General features: G+C 28.9%; 1 protein-coding gene and 1 pseudogene across 1 annotated transcript in view; both read left to right on the plus strand.

Moving 5' to 3' along the window:
* Positions 1 to 16,995, plus strand: part of LOC125820192 (phosphopantothenate--cysteine ligase 2-like) — a 429,006-nt gene that overhangs the window by 366,656 nt on the left and 45,355 nt on the right. The gene's annotated exons all lie outside the window — the stretch shown is intronic.
* On the plus strand, positions 1,966 to 3,584 carry LOC125820175 (7-deoxyloganetin glucosyltransferase-like; annotated as a pseudogene).

The raw sequence follows: 16,995 nt of genomic DNA on the forward strand, positions 1-16,995 counted from the left end.
ATTCTGAAAAGATTTATTTATATTATTTATTAAATGTTTAGTTTATTTATACTATTTTTATTTTTTTTGGAGAAAAGACTGATCTATGTCATTATTTATCAACTAAAAACATTTTGATTTTTTAAAATCATTTTTTACACGTGGTAATTATAATTTGGTGACATCATTAATAAAAAATATTTTTGAAAAAGAAAAATATTTAAATATGCCATCAAACAACTTTGATAAAAGGTCCATCTATGTCATCCCTTAAAAGTTTTAGCGAATGATATAAATAAGCCAAACTCTTAACGCATGACATAAATGAACATTTTCTCACAATTCAATAGCATTTAAATCTTATCCCTCAAATAAAATGACCCCCGGATCTTATTGATCATTAAAAAAAGAGACCATAAATTACCTTGATCCAAGATACACCTATTATATATAAATTTGAATTACACAAACCATATACTATATAATTTTCATATTATGTATAGATTTGAATTACACAAACCATATACTGTATAATTCATATTATGTATTTTACTGGTCACATCAGGTATTTATGTTTTTTTCAAATCACAAATTTCATTTTTGATGAGTCGTTATTTGTAATATTACCTTTCAAGTAGCTTGTAATACCAAGCAAATCGAAATCATCAATAAATTTATGGTGGAGTGGCAAATATTTGTTTTATCCTTAATCAAAAGTTTCAAGATCGAGTCCTATTGAGTATGAAGTCTCTTTTCTTAGAGAGAGTTTTACCCTAAAATGGAACAAAAAATCTTAAGACCCTCTTATTCACCTTAATTATTACTATTTTAAAGCTTAATATATATATATATATATATATATAGGAAGTTTTAAAATAGGCTGAATCTCCAAATTAAGAAGTTAGACATTTTAGGTGGTAAATGTTGCCCTCCCCTCCTTAATACCTACCCACAATATCTTAACAAAGCATATTTCAACGGACTTAAATGATAATATAAAAATTATTTAACGAAGTGTATAAAAGCTAGATTCCTTTTATAACTATTGTTATTAGTTAGAGTGGGTTAAAGTCTCAAATTAATTGACGAATAGACTAACGATTTTAGAGTTGAAGTGTATAAAAGCTTATATGGACTTGAAGAATCTCTATCATGAGCTAGCTTTTAGAGTTGAGTTAGACTTCAATGTCATATTTTACATTATATCATAAATATGTCTATTTAAGCTCCCGGTTCACGCAGAGATGGAGCCAATGTTAGGAGTTTCGAGGTTCTGAATCAATTTGTTTAGGGGTTCACATGTTAATACACATATATTTATTAAATTTTCTAATACAAATATATGGTATACGAAAAAGCTAGTGGGTTCGTCCGAACCCATGAACTCCCACCTAGCTCCACCTCTGGGTCCACGCCCCAGTTGAATCAGAGTGTAAAGGGGGTATTAGAGTGAATTATCTCATATTAATTGAGAAATGAACCGACAATTGATTTATATAGACTTGAACAATTTTGTTATACTAAAGATGAATAGGCTCTTTCATATGACTCGACAATCTTTGCATGGTACCATACTTTTCCAAATTGTGCAGGTCATTCTTATACAAAAGTCATGCTAATTTTTTTATGTATCGTTCTAATTTTATCTGAGATCTTTCGGGACTTATTTCCTAATGTTGGGGTAAAGAATCTCACGTTGATGATAAGGAATGGTTGGTCTATATAATGATGCATTGCATGACAATTTTTTGTCGGAGAAATTTTATGAGATTATAAATGAATGTTATATAATATATAATATAGTAGTAAAGTCATATTTGACTTCGAAAGCGACCTTTCTGCCTATTCAAATCAAATTGGTAGACCTTTCCCATTTAATAACAGTCTAGACTCATCTTTTTTGACACTTTCATTATTTTATTGTAATTTTTCATATATAAATAGCCCTATCTTCTTCAATATTTCTTACCAAAATCATACAAAAACAATCCTTCATTTCATTTCCTTTTTTGAGAAATTTATTTAGAAAAATTGAAACAATGGGTTCAAATAATGTTGAATTAAATAAACCACATGCAGTTTGTATACCATATCCAGCCCAAGGCCATATTAATCCCATGTTAAAACTAGCCAAAATTCTCCATCACAGAGGCTTTCGCATAACTTTTGTCAATACTGAATTTAACCATAGACGTCTTCTTAAGTCTCGTGGGCCCCATTCCCTCGATGGCCTATCGTCGTTCCGATTCGAGACTATTCCTGATGGACTCCCAAATTGTGATGCTGATGCAACACAAGACATTCCTTCTCTATGTAAATCCACGACTGAAACTTGTTTAGGTCCTTTTAGAGATCTGCTTGCAAAGCTCAATGATACTAATAACACGTCGAACACGCCACCTGTCACGTGCATCGTCTCCGATGGTATCATGAGCTTCACCTTAGCTGCTGCACAAGAGATTGGTGTCCCTGAAGTTCTGTTTTGGACAACTAGTGCTTGTGGTTTCTTAGGTTACATGCATTATACCACTCTTATTGAAAAAGGTTTTACTCCACTTAAAGGTACGTATACATTACTCTGTAAAGCTAAATTTTAATAAGAGGCCTAAAATTGAAATATATTTCGTATGTACCATCTTTTCTATATAGATGCGAGTTACTTGACAAATGGATACCTAGAGACAACTTTGGATTGCATACTAGGCATGAAAGATGTACGTTTAAGGGATCTTCCAAGTTTCTTGAGAACTACAAATCCAGATGAATACATGATCAAATTTGTCCTCCAAGAAACAGAGAGAGCGAAAAAATGCCTCCGCGATTATCCTAAATACATTCGAGACACTAGAGAGTGAAGTTCTTGAATCACTCCGGACTCTCCTTCCACCTGTCTACCCAATAGGCCCCTTACATTTACTCGTCAAATATGTTGATGACGAGAATTTGAAGGGGCTTGGGTCGAGTCTATGGAAAGAAGAGCCAGAGTGTTTACAATGGCTGGAAAATAAAGCACCAAACTCTGTTGTTTATGTCAATTATGGTAGTATTACTGTTATGACTCCTAATCAACTTCTTGAATTTGCTTGGGGACTTGCAAATAGTCAACAAGAGTTTTTATGGATCATAAGACCCGATATTGTATCAGGTTATGAATCGATTCTTCCACCCGAATTCATGGAAGAAACTAAAAACAGGGGAATGCTTGCAAGTTGGTGCTCACAAGAAGAAGTCCTAAATCATCCGGCAATAGGAGGGTTCCTGACTCACAGTGGATGGAATTCGACTCTGGAAAGCATTACTAGCGGGGTGCCTATGTTATGTTGGCCGTTTTTTGCGGAACAACAAACAAATTGTTGGTTCAGTGAGACCAAATGGGGTATTGGAATGGAAATTGATAATAATGTGAAAAGGGATGAAGTGGAAAGCCTTGTTAAGGAATTAATGGTTGGTGAAAAAGGCAAAGAAATGAAGAAAAAGGCAATGGAATGGAAAAAATTAGCTGAAATTTCAGCTAAAAAATCAACAGGATCATCTTATGTGAACATTGAAAAGGTGATCAATGATGTTCTTCTTGCATCCAAACATTAAGTTAAAATGTTTGTAATTTTATCATTTGTTTTTTCTTCTTGTAAGTGTTTTTCATATGTTCGGAAGAAATGTTCAACGAATTTGGTTTCTCTCTATTTTTCTTTAAGTTCTTGCGTTACATGTTATACTTCAAAAATTTTGGATTCTCTTTTGCTACTTTTCTCATCGATACTCTTACTATGTTTAGCTTTAATATCTCATGGAATTGGTCACATTCACATCCAAAAATAGAAAATATAGAGTTAAACTCCAACTTATGACAATACAAATTAAAGAACTTTGCAAAATATGCATATTTTTTAACTTAGAGCTAAATTTATCACCTCCAATTAATAACTTCAAACTAAAATATATAATACTCTCTTTTTCATTTTCATGCGTCACTCTTTTTAGACATTTGTTCCGAAAAGAATGACAGCATATAATCAGTAAAAGAACATATAATTTAAACTCTTTTTTTTTTTTAAAATAGTCCAATACTCACCAAAACGGTATGTTACGTTTAACCATTTATGAGACATATAATTTAAACTGCTTTTTAAAAAAAAAAATAGTTCAATACTCACCAAAACGGTATGTTATGTTTAATCATTTATAAATAGTATAATTTTTCACTGAAGTAGGTTTGGATGAACCTCTTGCCCCATGCTGGCTCAGCCCTTTTAGACGGATGAGTCTTAGTCTTACGACTTACATGGTAATTTACGTAAGACACACTCAATGTTATTTGTATTATATCGTGTAAATCGTGTGTGTTTACTTGTTCAATTTTATACAATTAATTTAAATACATATTATACACATCTAAAATTGAAAGATACAAATATCAACGGTGAAGTTAAGTTAAATGACACGATACCCACTATCTAGATCAGACACCATTCACGACAAACGTCAAAGCCCGTGATTGGTTAAATAGATACGCATTTATTAATATTGGATTGCCTAATTTATTACATAAAAGTAGTGGGGACTGGGAGGATATGTTTACAAGTGGTGAAGGAAATAAATAATATGTTAACGTGATGAAATTAAAAGATGTCCATTATTGAAGATGTTGATAGAAAGGGATGTGGAAGGGCAAAAAATTATATTGAGCAAATAAGACAAAAAAAATATTTTGTTTTATTTGCACAGAATTCAAACGAAAATGTCGTTTTAATTTTTGTGACCTTAAACAAATTACGTGAAAAAGCTAATATTAAAGTCTAGAAAAAAAAAGAGGTCATTTTTTCTCGAAACAGACTATGTCACTAAACAAAATTTGGGTGCATGACAGCCGCATGCAGCTTCCTTAAGCTAATATTTCTTCCATCGAAAAGCAATAAATGAGCAGATTGAATTGAATATGAATCGATTGAACATAGATTAATTAAATAAAAGAGAATAACGTATTTGATCTTTTAAACTTGATATAAAAATAATTTACCGCTGAACATATATAGCTATCCATTTCATTCATAGTCAGATTAAAAACGGTAGCTAAAATTCAAAATAAACTTAAACTTCAAAAAAGTAGTAACAATTTTTGAAAAATAACAAATAGATAAATAAATACTATTAATGATGTGAATATTTGTATTATCCATCAGTATCTATCTTTTAATGTTTGTTCTATTATAGGAGTAATTAATATTTATCTAATACGTATTTAACTAATTATCAGATTGAATGCTTATTTACCTTTTTAAACCCATTTTGTCAGCCTTATCTTTTTAACTTTGTTTTCTCTAAAAAGAACAAAATAAAGAGAGAAAGATAAGAACGTAATGTTACGTCGATGTAGAGATTCTTATTGGCTTTGTGCTTTAATAGTTGGAAAATTACGTAATTACATGATTTTTTTTATTTTTTTTAAAAAAGTTTTTTTGGATAAGATCCACCGAAGTGGGTAGCCTTAACCGGATAAGTCTGATAATAAAAATTCTGTTTTTTCTTCTCTCTTTTAACATTCGGATACATTACTCCACCTCTATATACATTACAACATATTTTACATAAATATTATTGTCGATACATAACTTCAATATTTTAAACCTAAATCAGTATGAATTTGATTTATAGTTATGTATCTGATACATAACTTATATATTGTTTGCTATATTGTATCAAACGAATGAATAATGTATCTGCGAATTCTGAAAAATTTGAAATTATTGTAATTTGAGAAACTTTCGAAATAAGATGTAATTAACACCCAAATTGTTAGGGTTTTTGTTCTTTATACCTAATAATTTCAAACATGACTTGGCTTGTTTCAATTTTGAATAATCTCTTTTTCTTTTCACCAACAAAAGTTAGAAATCAAATTAAAAACAGAACTTTTTGTTTGAATATTCCAAATATGTATGAAGAAGTTGTCACCAAGCTAAGAGTGCTAAGTGCGCACCAGCGTCAATTATGCATGTTATGTACGTTTGAATATAATTTTTTTTTATCTAATCATGACTAAATTAACATATGTTTTTACTTTATTAAATCACTTGATCATGATGAGTTGTATTATCGTCTATATATTATTTACTTAAATTCAATTAGTTTTCAAATGATGGTTGGTTTTCAATCAACAACCGTAAAAGTGGCTATTTGTTAAAATTATCCAAAATGCGTAAAGCCCAGAAACTAAGAGCATTATAATGGTGGATAAGCCCAAATAGTTAAGAGTGTGGATGAACACAATTTTAAACCAACAAACTATTTTTCTTCAATGTTTTTACAATTATGATTGCTTTAGGTTGTACTCAAAATTTACCTTGTAACACACTTAATTTCAACATACTCCGTTCAAAATTTTATGAGTTTCACTTATATAAACAAAATTTGTTATTAATAGGCCAACAAAACACACTCTTAGTATTGGCACACGAAGATAGTTTCTTCACGAAAAATATTTTTCAATAGAATAACTTTCGTCATATCGAGCACTTGTTAGTGACATTGAATAAGTACTCAAATTATAACAAACCGTCATTACAAAACCATAATACTCCATCACCTATCAAATCGGTTGGGTCAAAATGTGTTCGCTAATAGGTTATATAACAGGTCAAACCTAATCCAACTTAATTTTTACCAGACTTAATTATTTTATTTGTTTATTTAAAACTATTTTAGTACATAGTAAAATTATTGTTTTTTATTACAGTTATATATATATGACATATCAAATTGAAAAATAAAATTAAAAATATTTTGACTAGATTTCTCATGAGCCAATTTGGTTTACATATCAACTCAATTTTTAATGGATTGAAATGAATTGAGCTAATGAACGGACGAGTTAATAACCCACCCAAACTTAACGGAACGAGCAGGTTGGGTTTCATTTGCCACCCCTACCTATCGGCTAAATATACCGTATCAATACATTACTTAGACATGCGGCCATTTTAAAAAATAAAAGATTTTTTATCACCTGTAAAATATTAGTCAATATTTGAAGGTAATATAGTTTCAAAATAAATACAATATATTTCATACATATAAAAAATCAACACATTTGTTAAATGAAGATTAAATATGCTTATCTAAATATCATAAGAAACAAAACAAGAATTTGCTAATAATTATCGTTATATTATATTTAGTGGCAACAATAACTATGAGTATTTATATAATCAACTCTATATGTATGCCGCTAAAAGTTTTAGTGATTCTGAATATAAAGATATCAACTCAATTACTACTAAATATTTTTACGATAATAAATATTGCCGTTATAAAAAAAATCTATTACCACTGTATATTTCTTTTGTCAGAATATTAATTAATAATTGAGTTGAGTGATCCTTTTTCCACCAGAGATAATGACATGAATTTATGCCTAATTCACATAAAAATGAAAATTCAATATTAAAATGGACAAATAAAACCTACCCTTTCTCTCTCTGCACCATATGTATACTTTAGAGTTCAAATCTATCAACTATAAAAGTAGGGTGACAAATAAATGAATTGAGTCAAATTTGAATGGGTTAAAACGAACTAAATTAGATTACTGAATGAATTATAATTTAACCTATTTTGTAATTGTGCAGTCACAAAAAATATTTCAATGAAAATGATTATATATATATATATATAATGTATTGATGTTGTATAAATAGTTATGTAATATATTGATATTGTACAAATAATGTATAACTTAGTATATATGACTTTTTTCATCATTTATTTATAATCAGAATTACATCATTTATTATAATCAGAATCAAGTAAACATCACTTTTTTCATATGCTTGAAAATGATCCATACTAGTGTGAATTTTCTTTTTATACGGCACCTTATGTTTGTCCACTTTTTCACGATTTGACAAAAAAAAAATACTTCTAAATAAAGTTTTAAAAAAGGAAGAAAATAGGGTAATCCAATTAAATATCATGAGTCATAATAATAACAATTATAAGCATCATTGGCTTCATTTTTAATTTGACATAAAGTAGATTTAACTTTAAACGCTTTTAGCTTTCATTAAATTCAAGAATCAATTAATTAACAATGCCTTTTTGCTTATCAATTTTGTATTCATAAGTATAGTTTGAAATACTTGTACTCCCTCTATTTCTATTTACATGTCGTCAACGTCCTTAATAAGAGTAGATGTTTCTTAATATTTGTCATTTAATTAAGTCAATGCATAAATAACATTATTCTTCCTATTTTACTCTTGTGAGTTATTAGCCTTGAAAATATGCATTTCACCAATATAAAAAAAACTAAGTAAATAATTCATGTATATTGGTCAAATTAATTAATTAAAATAAATATATTCATGTTCATTGATTAAAAACTTGACTTTAAGATAACACTAAATAAGGATATAATGATTAACTTACCCAAATTTTAAGGAACGTGAAATCTAAATTAATGATAAGTAAATTGGAATGGAGAACGTATTAAAGAGGCAAAGTCACATGATCATATGATGTTAAATTGCCTTATTACTAGGATACTCTACTTTTCTTCCTTTACAATGTTAATGGTATTTGCAACAAATTTTAAAGTGGAAGAAAATAAATTACAATCACAAATAAAATAAGAAGAAACATAATTTATTGATTAAGATATGCGAGTACAATTCTGTTCTTTCCTTATTCTTTTCTCATAAGATATTTATCCATGACTCGAGAGTCGTTAGTGGCGTATTTCTCGAACTAGAATTATTTAAATTTGATCTCCTTACGAATATTCCATGAATTTGCAGAATATTCGAGATGCCTCTTAAAGGGAATATAGTACGCTTTATATAGACATGAACTAGAGTTTAGAGTTGAGTAGCCTCCAAGAATCCTAATTGGAATTGAATATACCTTGTAGAATCCCAACTCGAATTGAATGTCTTGTCACTACTAAAAAAACTGTGAATACCGACCTAGAAATACCGACCTCCGGAGGTCGGTATTCCTTGAAATACCGACCTAAAACTGACATCCCAACTTAGGTCGGAAAAAGCTTGGTCGCTATTCAATACCGACCTCTGGAGGTCGGTATTTACTGACCTCTCGAGGTCGGTTTTTATTTTATGTCGGAATATTCATTTTTTTAAATTCCGACCACTAGAGGTCGGTATTTTTATTTTTGTATTTTTGAAATTCCGACCTCCGGAGGTCGGTATTTTTATTTTTGTATTTTTGAAATATCGACCTCCGGAGGTCGGTATTTTTATTTTTGTAATGTTGAAATTCCGACCTCCGGAGGTCGGTATTTTTATTTTTGTAAAGTTGAAATTCCGACCTCCGGAGGTCGGTATTTTTATTTTGTAATGTTGAAATTCCGACCTCCGGAGGTCGGTATTTTTGTTTTTGTAATGTTGAAATTCCGACCTCCGGAGGTCGGTATTTTTATTTTTGTAATGTTGAAATTCCGACCTCCGGAGGTCGGTATTTTTATTTTTGTAATGTTGAAATTCCGACCTCCGGAGGTCGGTATTTTTATTTTTGTATTTTTGAAATTCCGACCTCCGGAGGTCGGGATTTTTATTTTTGTAATGTTGAAATTCCGACCTCCGGAGGTCGGTATTTTTATTTTTGTAATGTTGAAATTCCGACCTCCGGAGGTCGGTATTTTTATTTTTGTATTTTTGAAATTCCGACCTCCGGAGGTCGGTATTTTTATTTTTGTAATGTTGAAATTCCGACCTCCGGAGGTCGGTATTTTTATTTTTTATTTTTGAAATTCCGACCTCCGGAGGTCGGTTTTTTGCTGCAAAACAGGCAGCAAATTGCTGCAATTTTTAGTTGCCCACCTGCATATTTATACCAAAACAACTCAAAGCTAAATAAGCTTCATCCAACCAAAACAAACCAAAGCCAAATAAAATTCATCCAACCAAAGCCAAATAAACTTCATCCAACCAAAACAACACAATATTTTCAACATATACAAACTATTTCAAAATAACTTCATCCAACTTCAAAATAAACTAAAATACGATCAAATTAAACAATTCTAAAAATATAAAAGTCTAAAATGTCAAATAGATACAACTACTCTTCATCACCCTCACTCTCCTTATCATTCTCATCACCCTCCTGATCAGATCCATCACTGCTAGCCGGACATGGAGGAAGAATATTTTCTGATTCAAAAAGAAAAGTTAGTTGGGCCTGAAGCGTTGTATACCTCTTGTTCTCTACCTCCTTTGCTGCCGCAATCTCCTCCTCTCTCTTCTTCTCTCTTTCTTCTCTCTTCTTCTCTCTTTCGGCTACAACAGCAAGCTCGGCATTGAGATAAGTTATCTTACTCTCCATTGCAGATATTGTCTCTCTATCCCCACCATCAAAGCTTGAGGATGATGAACCACAATACCAAGACTTCTCACATTTTCACAATTAACACACGGACACCTAATCAATCTTGAATTTAAAAAATCATCAAGTGTCATTGCATGATTTATAAATCTAGTGACACCTTCTGCAAATTCTGGAATCATACCCGCTCGACCAGGATTGTTTCTATTATACATCCAACTACGATCAGGATTCATCTACACAAACAATAATGATAATTTTAATTCCATCAACTAAATAACATTTGAATTTATTTAAACAACTTAACCACTTTCTAAGTCTAACTAGTTTTGACATATTTATTTTAACTTATTTAAACAACTTAACAACTTTAACTAGTTTAGTTTTGACTTAATTCGAACAACTAAATCCACCAACTAAACCACAATATTTATTTTAACTTATTTAAACAAACTTAACTTTTTAACTTTAACTACATTAGTTTTGACTTAATTCCAACAACTAAATTAACTAACTAAACCGACATTATTTATTTTAACTTATTTAAACAACATAACAACTTTTGAACTTTAACTACATTAGTTTTGACTTAATTCCAACAACTAAATTAACTAACTAAACCGACATTATTTATTTTAACTTATATAAACAACATAACAACTTTAACTAGTTTAGTTTTGACTTGATACAACAACTAAATCCACCAACTAAATCACATTATTTATTTTAATTTATCTAAACAACTTAACAACTTTTTAACTTTAACTACATTAGTTTTGGCTTAATTCCAACAACTAAATCCATCAACAAAACCACATTATTTAATTTAACTTATTTAAACAACTTAACCACTTTCTAAGTCTAACTAGTTTTGACATATTTATTTTAACTTATTTAAACAACTTAACAACTTTAACTAGTTTAGTTTTGACTTAATTCGAACAACTAAATCCACCAACTAAACCACAATATTTATTTTAACTTATTTAAACAAACTTAACTTTTTAACTTTAACTACATTAGTTTTGACTTAATTCCAACAACTAATTTCACTAACTAAACCGACATTATTTATTTTAACTTATTTAAACAACATAACAACTTTTGAACTTTAACTACATTAGTTTTGACTTAATTCCAACAACTAAATTAACTAACTAAACCGACATTATTTATTTTAACTTATATAAACAACATAACAACTTTAACTAGTTTAGTTTTGACTTGATACAACAACTAAATCCACCAACTAAATCACATTATTTATTTTAATTTATCTAAACAACTTAACAACTTTTTAACTTTAACTACATTAGTTTTGGCTTAATTCCAACAACTAAATCCATCAACAAAACCACATTATTTAATTTAACTTATTTAAACAACTTAACCACTTTCTAAGTCTAACTAGTTTTGACATATTTATTTTAACTTATTTAAACAACTTAACAACTTTAACTAGTTTAGTTTTGACTTAATTCGAACAACTAAATCCACCAACTAAACCACAATATTTATTTTAACTTATTTAAACAAACTTAACTTTTTAACTTTAACTACATTAGTTTTGACTTAATTCCAACAACTAATTTCACTAACTAAACCGACATTATTTATTTTAACTTATTTAAACAACATAACAACTTTTGAACTTTAACTACATTAGTTTTGACTTAATTCCAACAACTAAATTAACTAACTAAACCGACATTATTTATTTTAACTTATATAAACAACATAACAACTTTAACTAGTTTAGTTTTGACTTAATACAACAACTAAATCCACCAACTAAATCACATTATTTATTTAAATTTATCTAAACAACTTAACAACTTTTTAACTTTAACTACATTAGTTTTGACTTAATTCCAACAACTAAATCCATCAACAAAACCACATTATTTAATTTAACTTATTTAAACAACTTAACCACTTTCTAAGTCTAACTAGTTTTGACATATTTATTTTAACTTATTTAAACAACTTAACAACTTTAACTAGTTTAGTTTTGACTTAATTCGAACAACTAAATCCACCAATTAAACCACAATATTTATTTTAACTTATTTAAACAAACTTAACTTTTGAACTTTAACTACATTAGTTTTGACTTAATTCCAACAACTAAATTCACTAACTAAACCGACATTATTTATTTTAACTTATTTAAACAACATAACAACTTTTGAACTTTAACTACATTAGTTTTGACTTAATTCCAACAACTAAATTAACTAACTAAACCGACATTATTTATTTTAACTTATATAAACAACATAACAACTTTAACTAGTTTAGTTTTGACTTAATACAACAACTAAATCCACCAACTAAATCACATTATTTATTTTAATTTATCTAAACAACTTAACAACTTTTTAACTTTAACTACATTAGTTTTGACTTAATTCCAACAACTAAATCCATCAACAAAACCACATTATTTAATTTAACTTAATTAAACAACTTAACAACTTTATAACTTTAACAACTTTTTAAAGCTAAGTGTCAACACTAGATGGACACAAATCGATCTTCCAAGAAAATCAATTTTGTCATCTATAGGATCAACTAGTGTTGATACTTATGCTTAACAAACACATTATTCCTAAATTAAAGCTTAATAGCAACACTAGATGGACACAAATCGATCTTGCAAGAAAATCAATTTTGTCATCAATAGGATTAACTAGTGTTGTTATTTATGCTTAACAAATTTATTATTTCTAAATTTAAAGCTAAGTGTCAACACTAGATGGACACAAATCGATCTTCCAAGAAAATCAATTTTGTCATCTATAGGATCAACTAGTGTTGATACTCATGCTTAACAAACACATTATTCCTAAATTAAAGTTTAATAGCAACACTAGATGGACACAAATCGATCTTGCAAGAAAATCAATTTTGTCATCAATAGGATCAACTAGTGTTGATATTTATGCTTAACAAATTTATTATTTCTAAATTTAAAGCTAAGTGTCAACACTAGATGGACACAAATCGATCTTGCAAGAAAATCAATTTTGTCATCAATAGGATCAACTAGTGTTGGTACTTATGCTTACCAAATATATTATTTCTAAATTTAAAGCTAAGTATCAATACTACATGGACACAAACACATTATTGAAAACAATTGTACTTGAACTTTAGAAATTTAGAAGCACCAACCTTATCCTCTACTTTGATGAAAGAAGCAATATAGTCTTATATCAACTTTTTTAGATGTTGAGCTTCCTCAGTTGCCTAGCACGAAAAGTTCTAAAATTAGTTATATATAAACTTCAAATCCAAGAATATTAGTTATATATATATATATATATATTCAAGTTTTAATAAGTTCAAGTTTTCAATTCAAGTTCATATCTAATTTCTAAAATTAATTAGTTATATATTCAAGCTAATTAGTTCCAAGTTCAAGTTCTAATTTCAAGTTCAAGTTCTAATTTCAAGTTCAAGTCTAAGTTCAACTTCAAATTTTAAGTTCATGTTCAAAGTTCAAGTTCAAGTTCAAGTTCTAATTTCAAGTTCAAGTTCTAAGTTCAAGTTCAAATTCTAATTTCAAGTTCAAGTTCTAAGTTCAAGTTCAAGTTCTAATTTCAAGTTCAAGTTCTAATTCTAAGTTCAAGTTCTAATTTCAAGTTCAAGTTCAAGTTCTAAGTTCAAGTTCAAGTTCTAAGTTCAAGTTCAAGTTCAAGTTCAAATTCTAAGTTCAAGTTCAAGTTCTAATTTCAAGTTCAAGTTCTAAGTTCAAGTTCAAATTCTAAGTTCAAGTTCAAGTTCAAGTTCAAGCTCTAAGTTCAAGTTCAAGCTCTAATTTCAAGTTCAAGTTCTAAGTTCAAGTTCAAGTTCTAAGTTCTAAGTTCTAAGTTCTAGTTCAAGTTCAAGTTCAAGTTCAAGATCAAGTTCAAAGTTCAAGTTCAAGTTCAAGTTCAAGTTCAAGTTCAAGTTCAAGTTCTAAGTTCAAGTTCAAGTTCTAAGTTCAAGTTCAAGTTCTAAGTTCTATGTTCTAAGTTCAAGTTCAAGTTCAAGTTCAAGTTCAAGATCAAGTTCAAGTTCTAAGTTCAAATTCTAAGTTTAACTTCAAATTCTAAGTTCAAGTTCAAGTTCTAAGTTCAAGTTCAAGTTCTATGTTCTAAGTTCTAAGTTTTAGTTCAAGTTCAAGTTCAAGATCAAGTTCAAGTTCTAAGTTCAAATTCTAAGTTTAACTTCAAATTCTAAGTTCAAGTTCAAGTTCTAAGTTCAAGTTCTAAATTCATGTTCAAGTTCTAATTTCAAGTTCAAGTTCTAAGTTCAAGTTCAAGTTCTAAGTTCTAAGTTCAAGTTCAAGATCAAGTTCTAAGTTCAAGTTCAAGTTCAAGTTCTAAGTTCAAGTTTTAATTTCAAGTTCAAGTTCCAAGTTCAAGTTCAAGTTCTAAGTTTAACTTCAAATTCTAAGTTCAAGTTCAAGTTTTAAGTTCACGTTCAAATTCTAATTAAGTTCATGACATTCAAACATTCATCTTCTACTCATAACACTTCAATTACTAATTTCTAACTTCAAATTAACACTTTACTAACTAGTCCTAAAATCAAATCCAAAAAAATCTCAATTTAACCTCAAATTACATATTCTCAAGTTTAAACTAGTTCTAAAATATAAAAATGCTAATTCTTCACTAACTAACAATGCCCAATTTAAAAATGTCTACTTTCTTTTTAAAAAAACCTTAAAATACAAAATCTTCAATTATCTATACCTAACTAACAATAATCAAATCAAATTAACAATTGAATAACACAACCAACAAACAAAAACAATAATATACTAACAAACAATCAATTATAATTACTAGCATTAAAGCCAAGTACTAATACTAGATGGACACAAACACATTATTCAAAACAATTGTACTTGAACTTGAGAAATTTAGAAACACCAACCTTATCTCCAACTTTGATGAAAGAAGCAAAATAGTCCTGTATCAACTTTTTTACATGTTGAGCTTCCTCAGTTGCCTAGCACGAAAAGTTCTTAAATTAGTTAAATATAAACTTCATATCCAAGAATATTAGTTTATATATATATATATATATATAATATATATATATATATATATATATATATATATTCTCAAGTTTTAATAAGTTCAAGTTTCAATTCAAGTTCATATATAATTTCTAAACTTAATTAGTTATATATTCAAGCTAATTAGTTCCAAGTTCAAGTTATAATTTCAAGTTCATATTCCTAATTAAGTTCAATTTATAGTAAATTCAAGTTATAATTAATTATAAGTTCTAATTAAGTTGTAATTCAAATCCCTAAAATTCTAAATTCAAACTAGCTAGCTAGTGTCCCAACTTCAAACTATTAAATTAGTCCTAAAATATCAAATATAATTCAAACAATTAGTCCTAAATTCCAAATTCAAATTAGTCTTAAAATCACAAATTGAAAGTACTCCTAGAATTCAAAAATCAAACTATAGTGCTAAAATTCCAAATTCAAACTATTAGTATTCCTAAAATCTCAATAATAATTCAAACTAGTCCTAAATTCAAAATTCAAAATTCAAACTAATCTTAAAATCACAAATTCAAACTAACCCTAAAATCCCAAAATCTAACTAGTACTAAAATCCTAAATTCAAATTAGCTAGCTATTCCTAATCCCAAATTCAAACTATTAGTCCTAAAATCTCAATAATAATTCAAACTAACTCAAATAATATCCAAGTTCAAACAACTCCTTAAATATCCTAATTCAATCTAATCTTACAATTCCAAAATCAAACTAATTAACTTAAGAAATACCGAATTTCAAACAAATCCTAAGATACCCTAATTCAAACTAACCCTAACATTAAAATTTTCAATTCACAATCAACAAACACAAACTAACAATCAAATAATACCTAATTCAAACTAACAATCAAAAACCCTAAATCATTCACTTACTAACTAACAATCAATCAAACTAACAATCAATAAAACTAAGTATATTAGTACTCTAATTTTGAGATACTGCAACTAAATAGAAACAAAATTAATCTATTATGGAAGTTCTAAAAATTCACCTTCACTAAGAAGGTCGGGGATGGAGGTGCTGGTCGAGATGGAGGCGGCGCCGATCGGAATGGAGGCGGCGCCGGTCGGGATGGAGGCGCACAACCTCCTGCAGCTGGGCGTGACTTCCTCTGCACCTGCAGCGACGTCCTCTGCTGCTGCGAAAGTGGGTGGCTGCGGTCGTGGAAGGCAGCGTGGCGCCGGTGTGGCGTGCCGCTGGTCGGGGATGGGTGGGGATCGGCGCAATGGGGGTGGGTCGGGGCTGGATCTGGAGTGGGGGAGTGAAAGTGGACTTAGGTTTTTGAGAGTTAGTGTTTAGGATTAAAACTTATATTGTCATTCTTTTTTTGAAATAGGTAACTTTAACTTATATTGTCATTCTTTTTTAAAAAGAATTCTTTAATATACCGACCTCGGGATGTCGATATTTTCTAAAATAATTATCTATATTTAAAAATATATAATAAATACTGGCATCATGAAGTCGATATTATTTAAATAAAATAATAATTTAAATATACCGACCTCTTTAGGTTGGTATTTATTAATTAATTTTAATATAAATTCACCTCTAAAGGTTGATTTTTTTTTTTTATATATATATATATAATTTAATTACATATC

The sequence above is a fragment of the Solanum verrucosum genome, unplaced genomic scaffold (genome assembly GCF_900185275.1).
Source record: "Solanum verrucosum unplaced genomic scaffold, falcon-dt-bn FXZP01000229.1, whole genome shotgun sequence".
NCBI classification, from domain to species: Eukaryota; Viridiplantae; Streptophyta; class Magnoliopsida; order Solanales; family Solanaceae; genus Solanum; species Solanum verrucosum.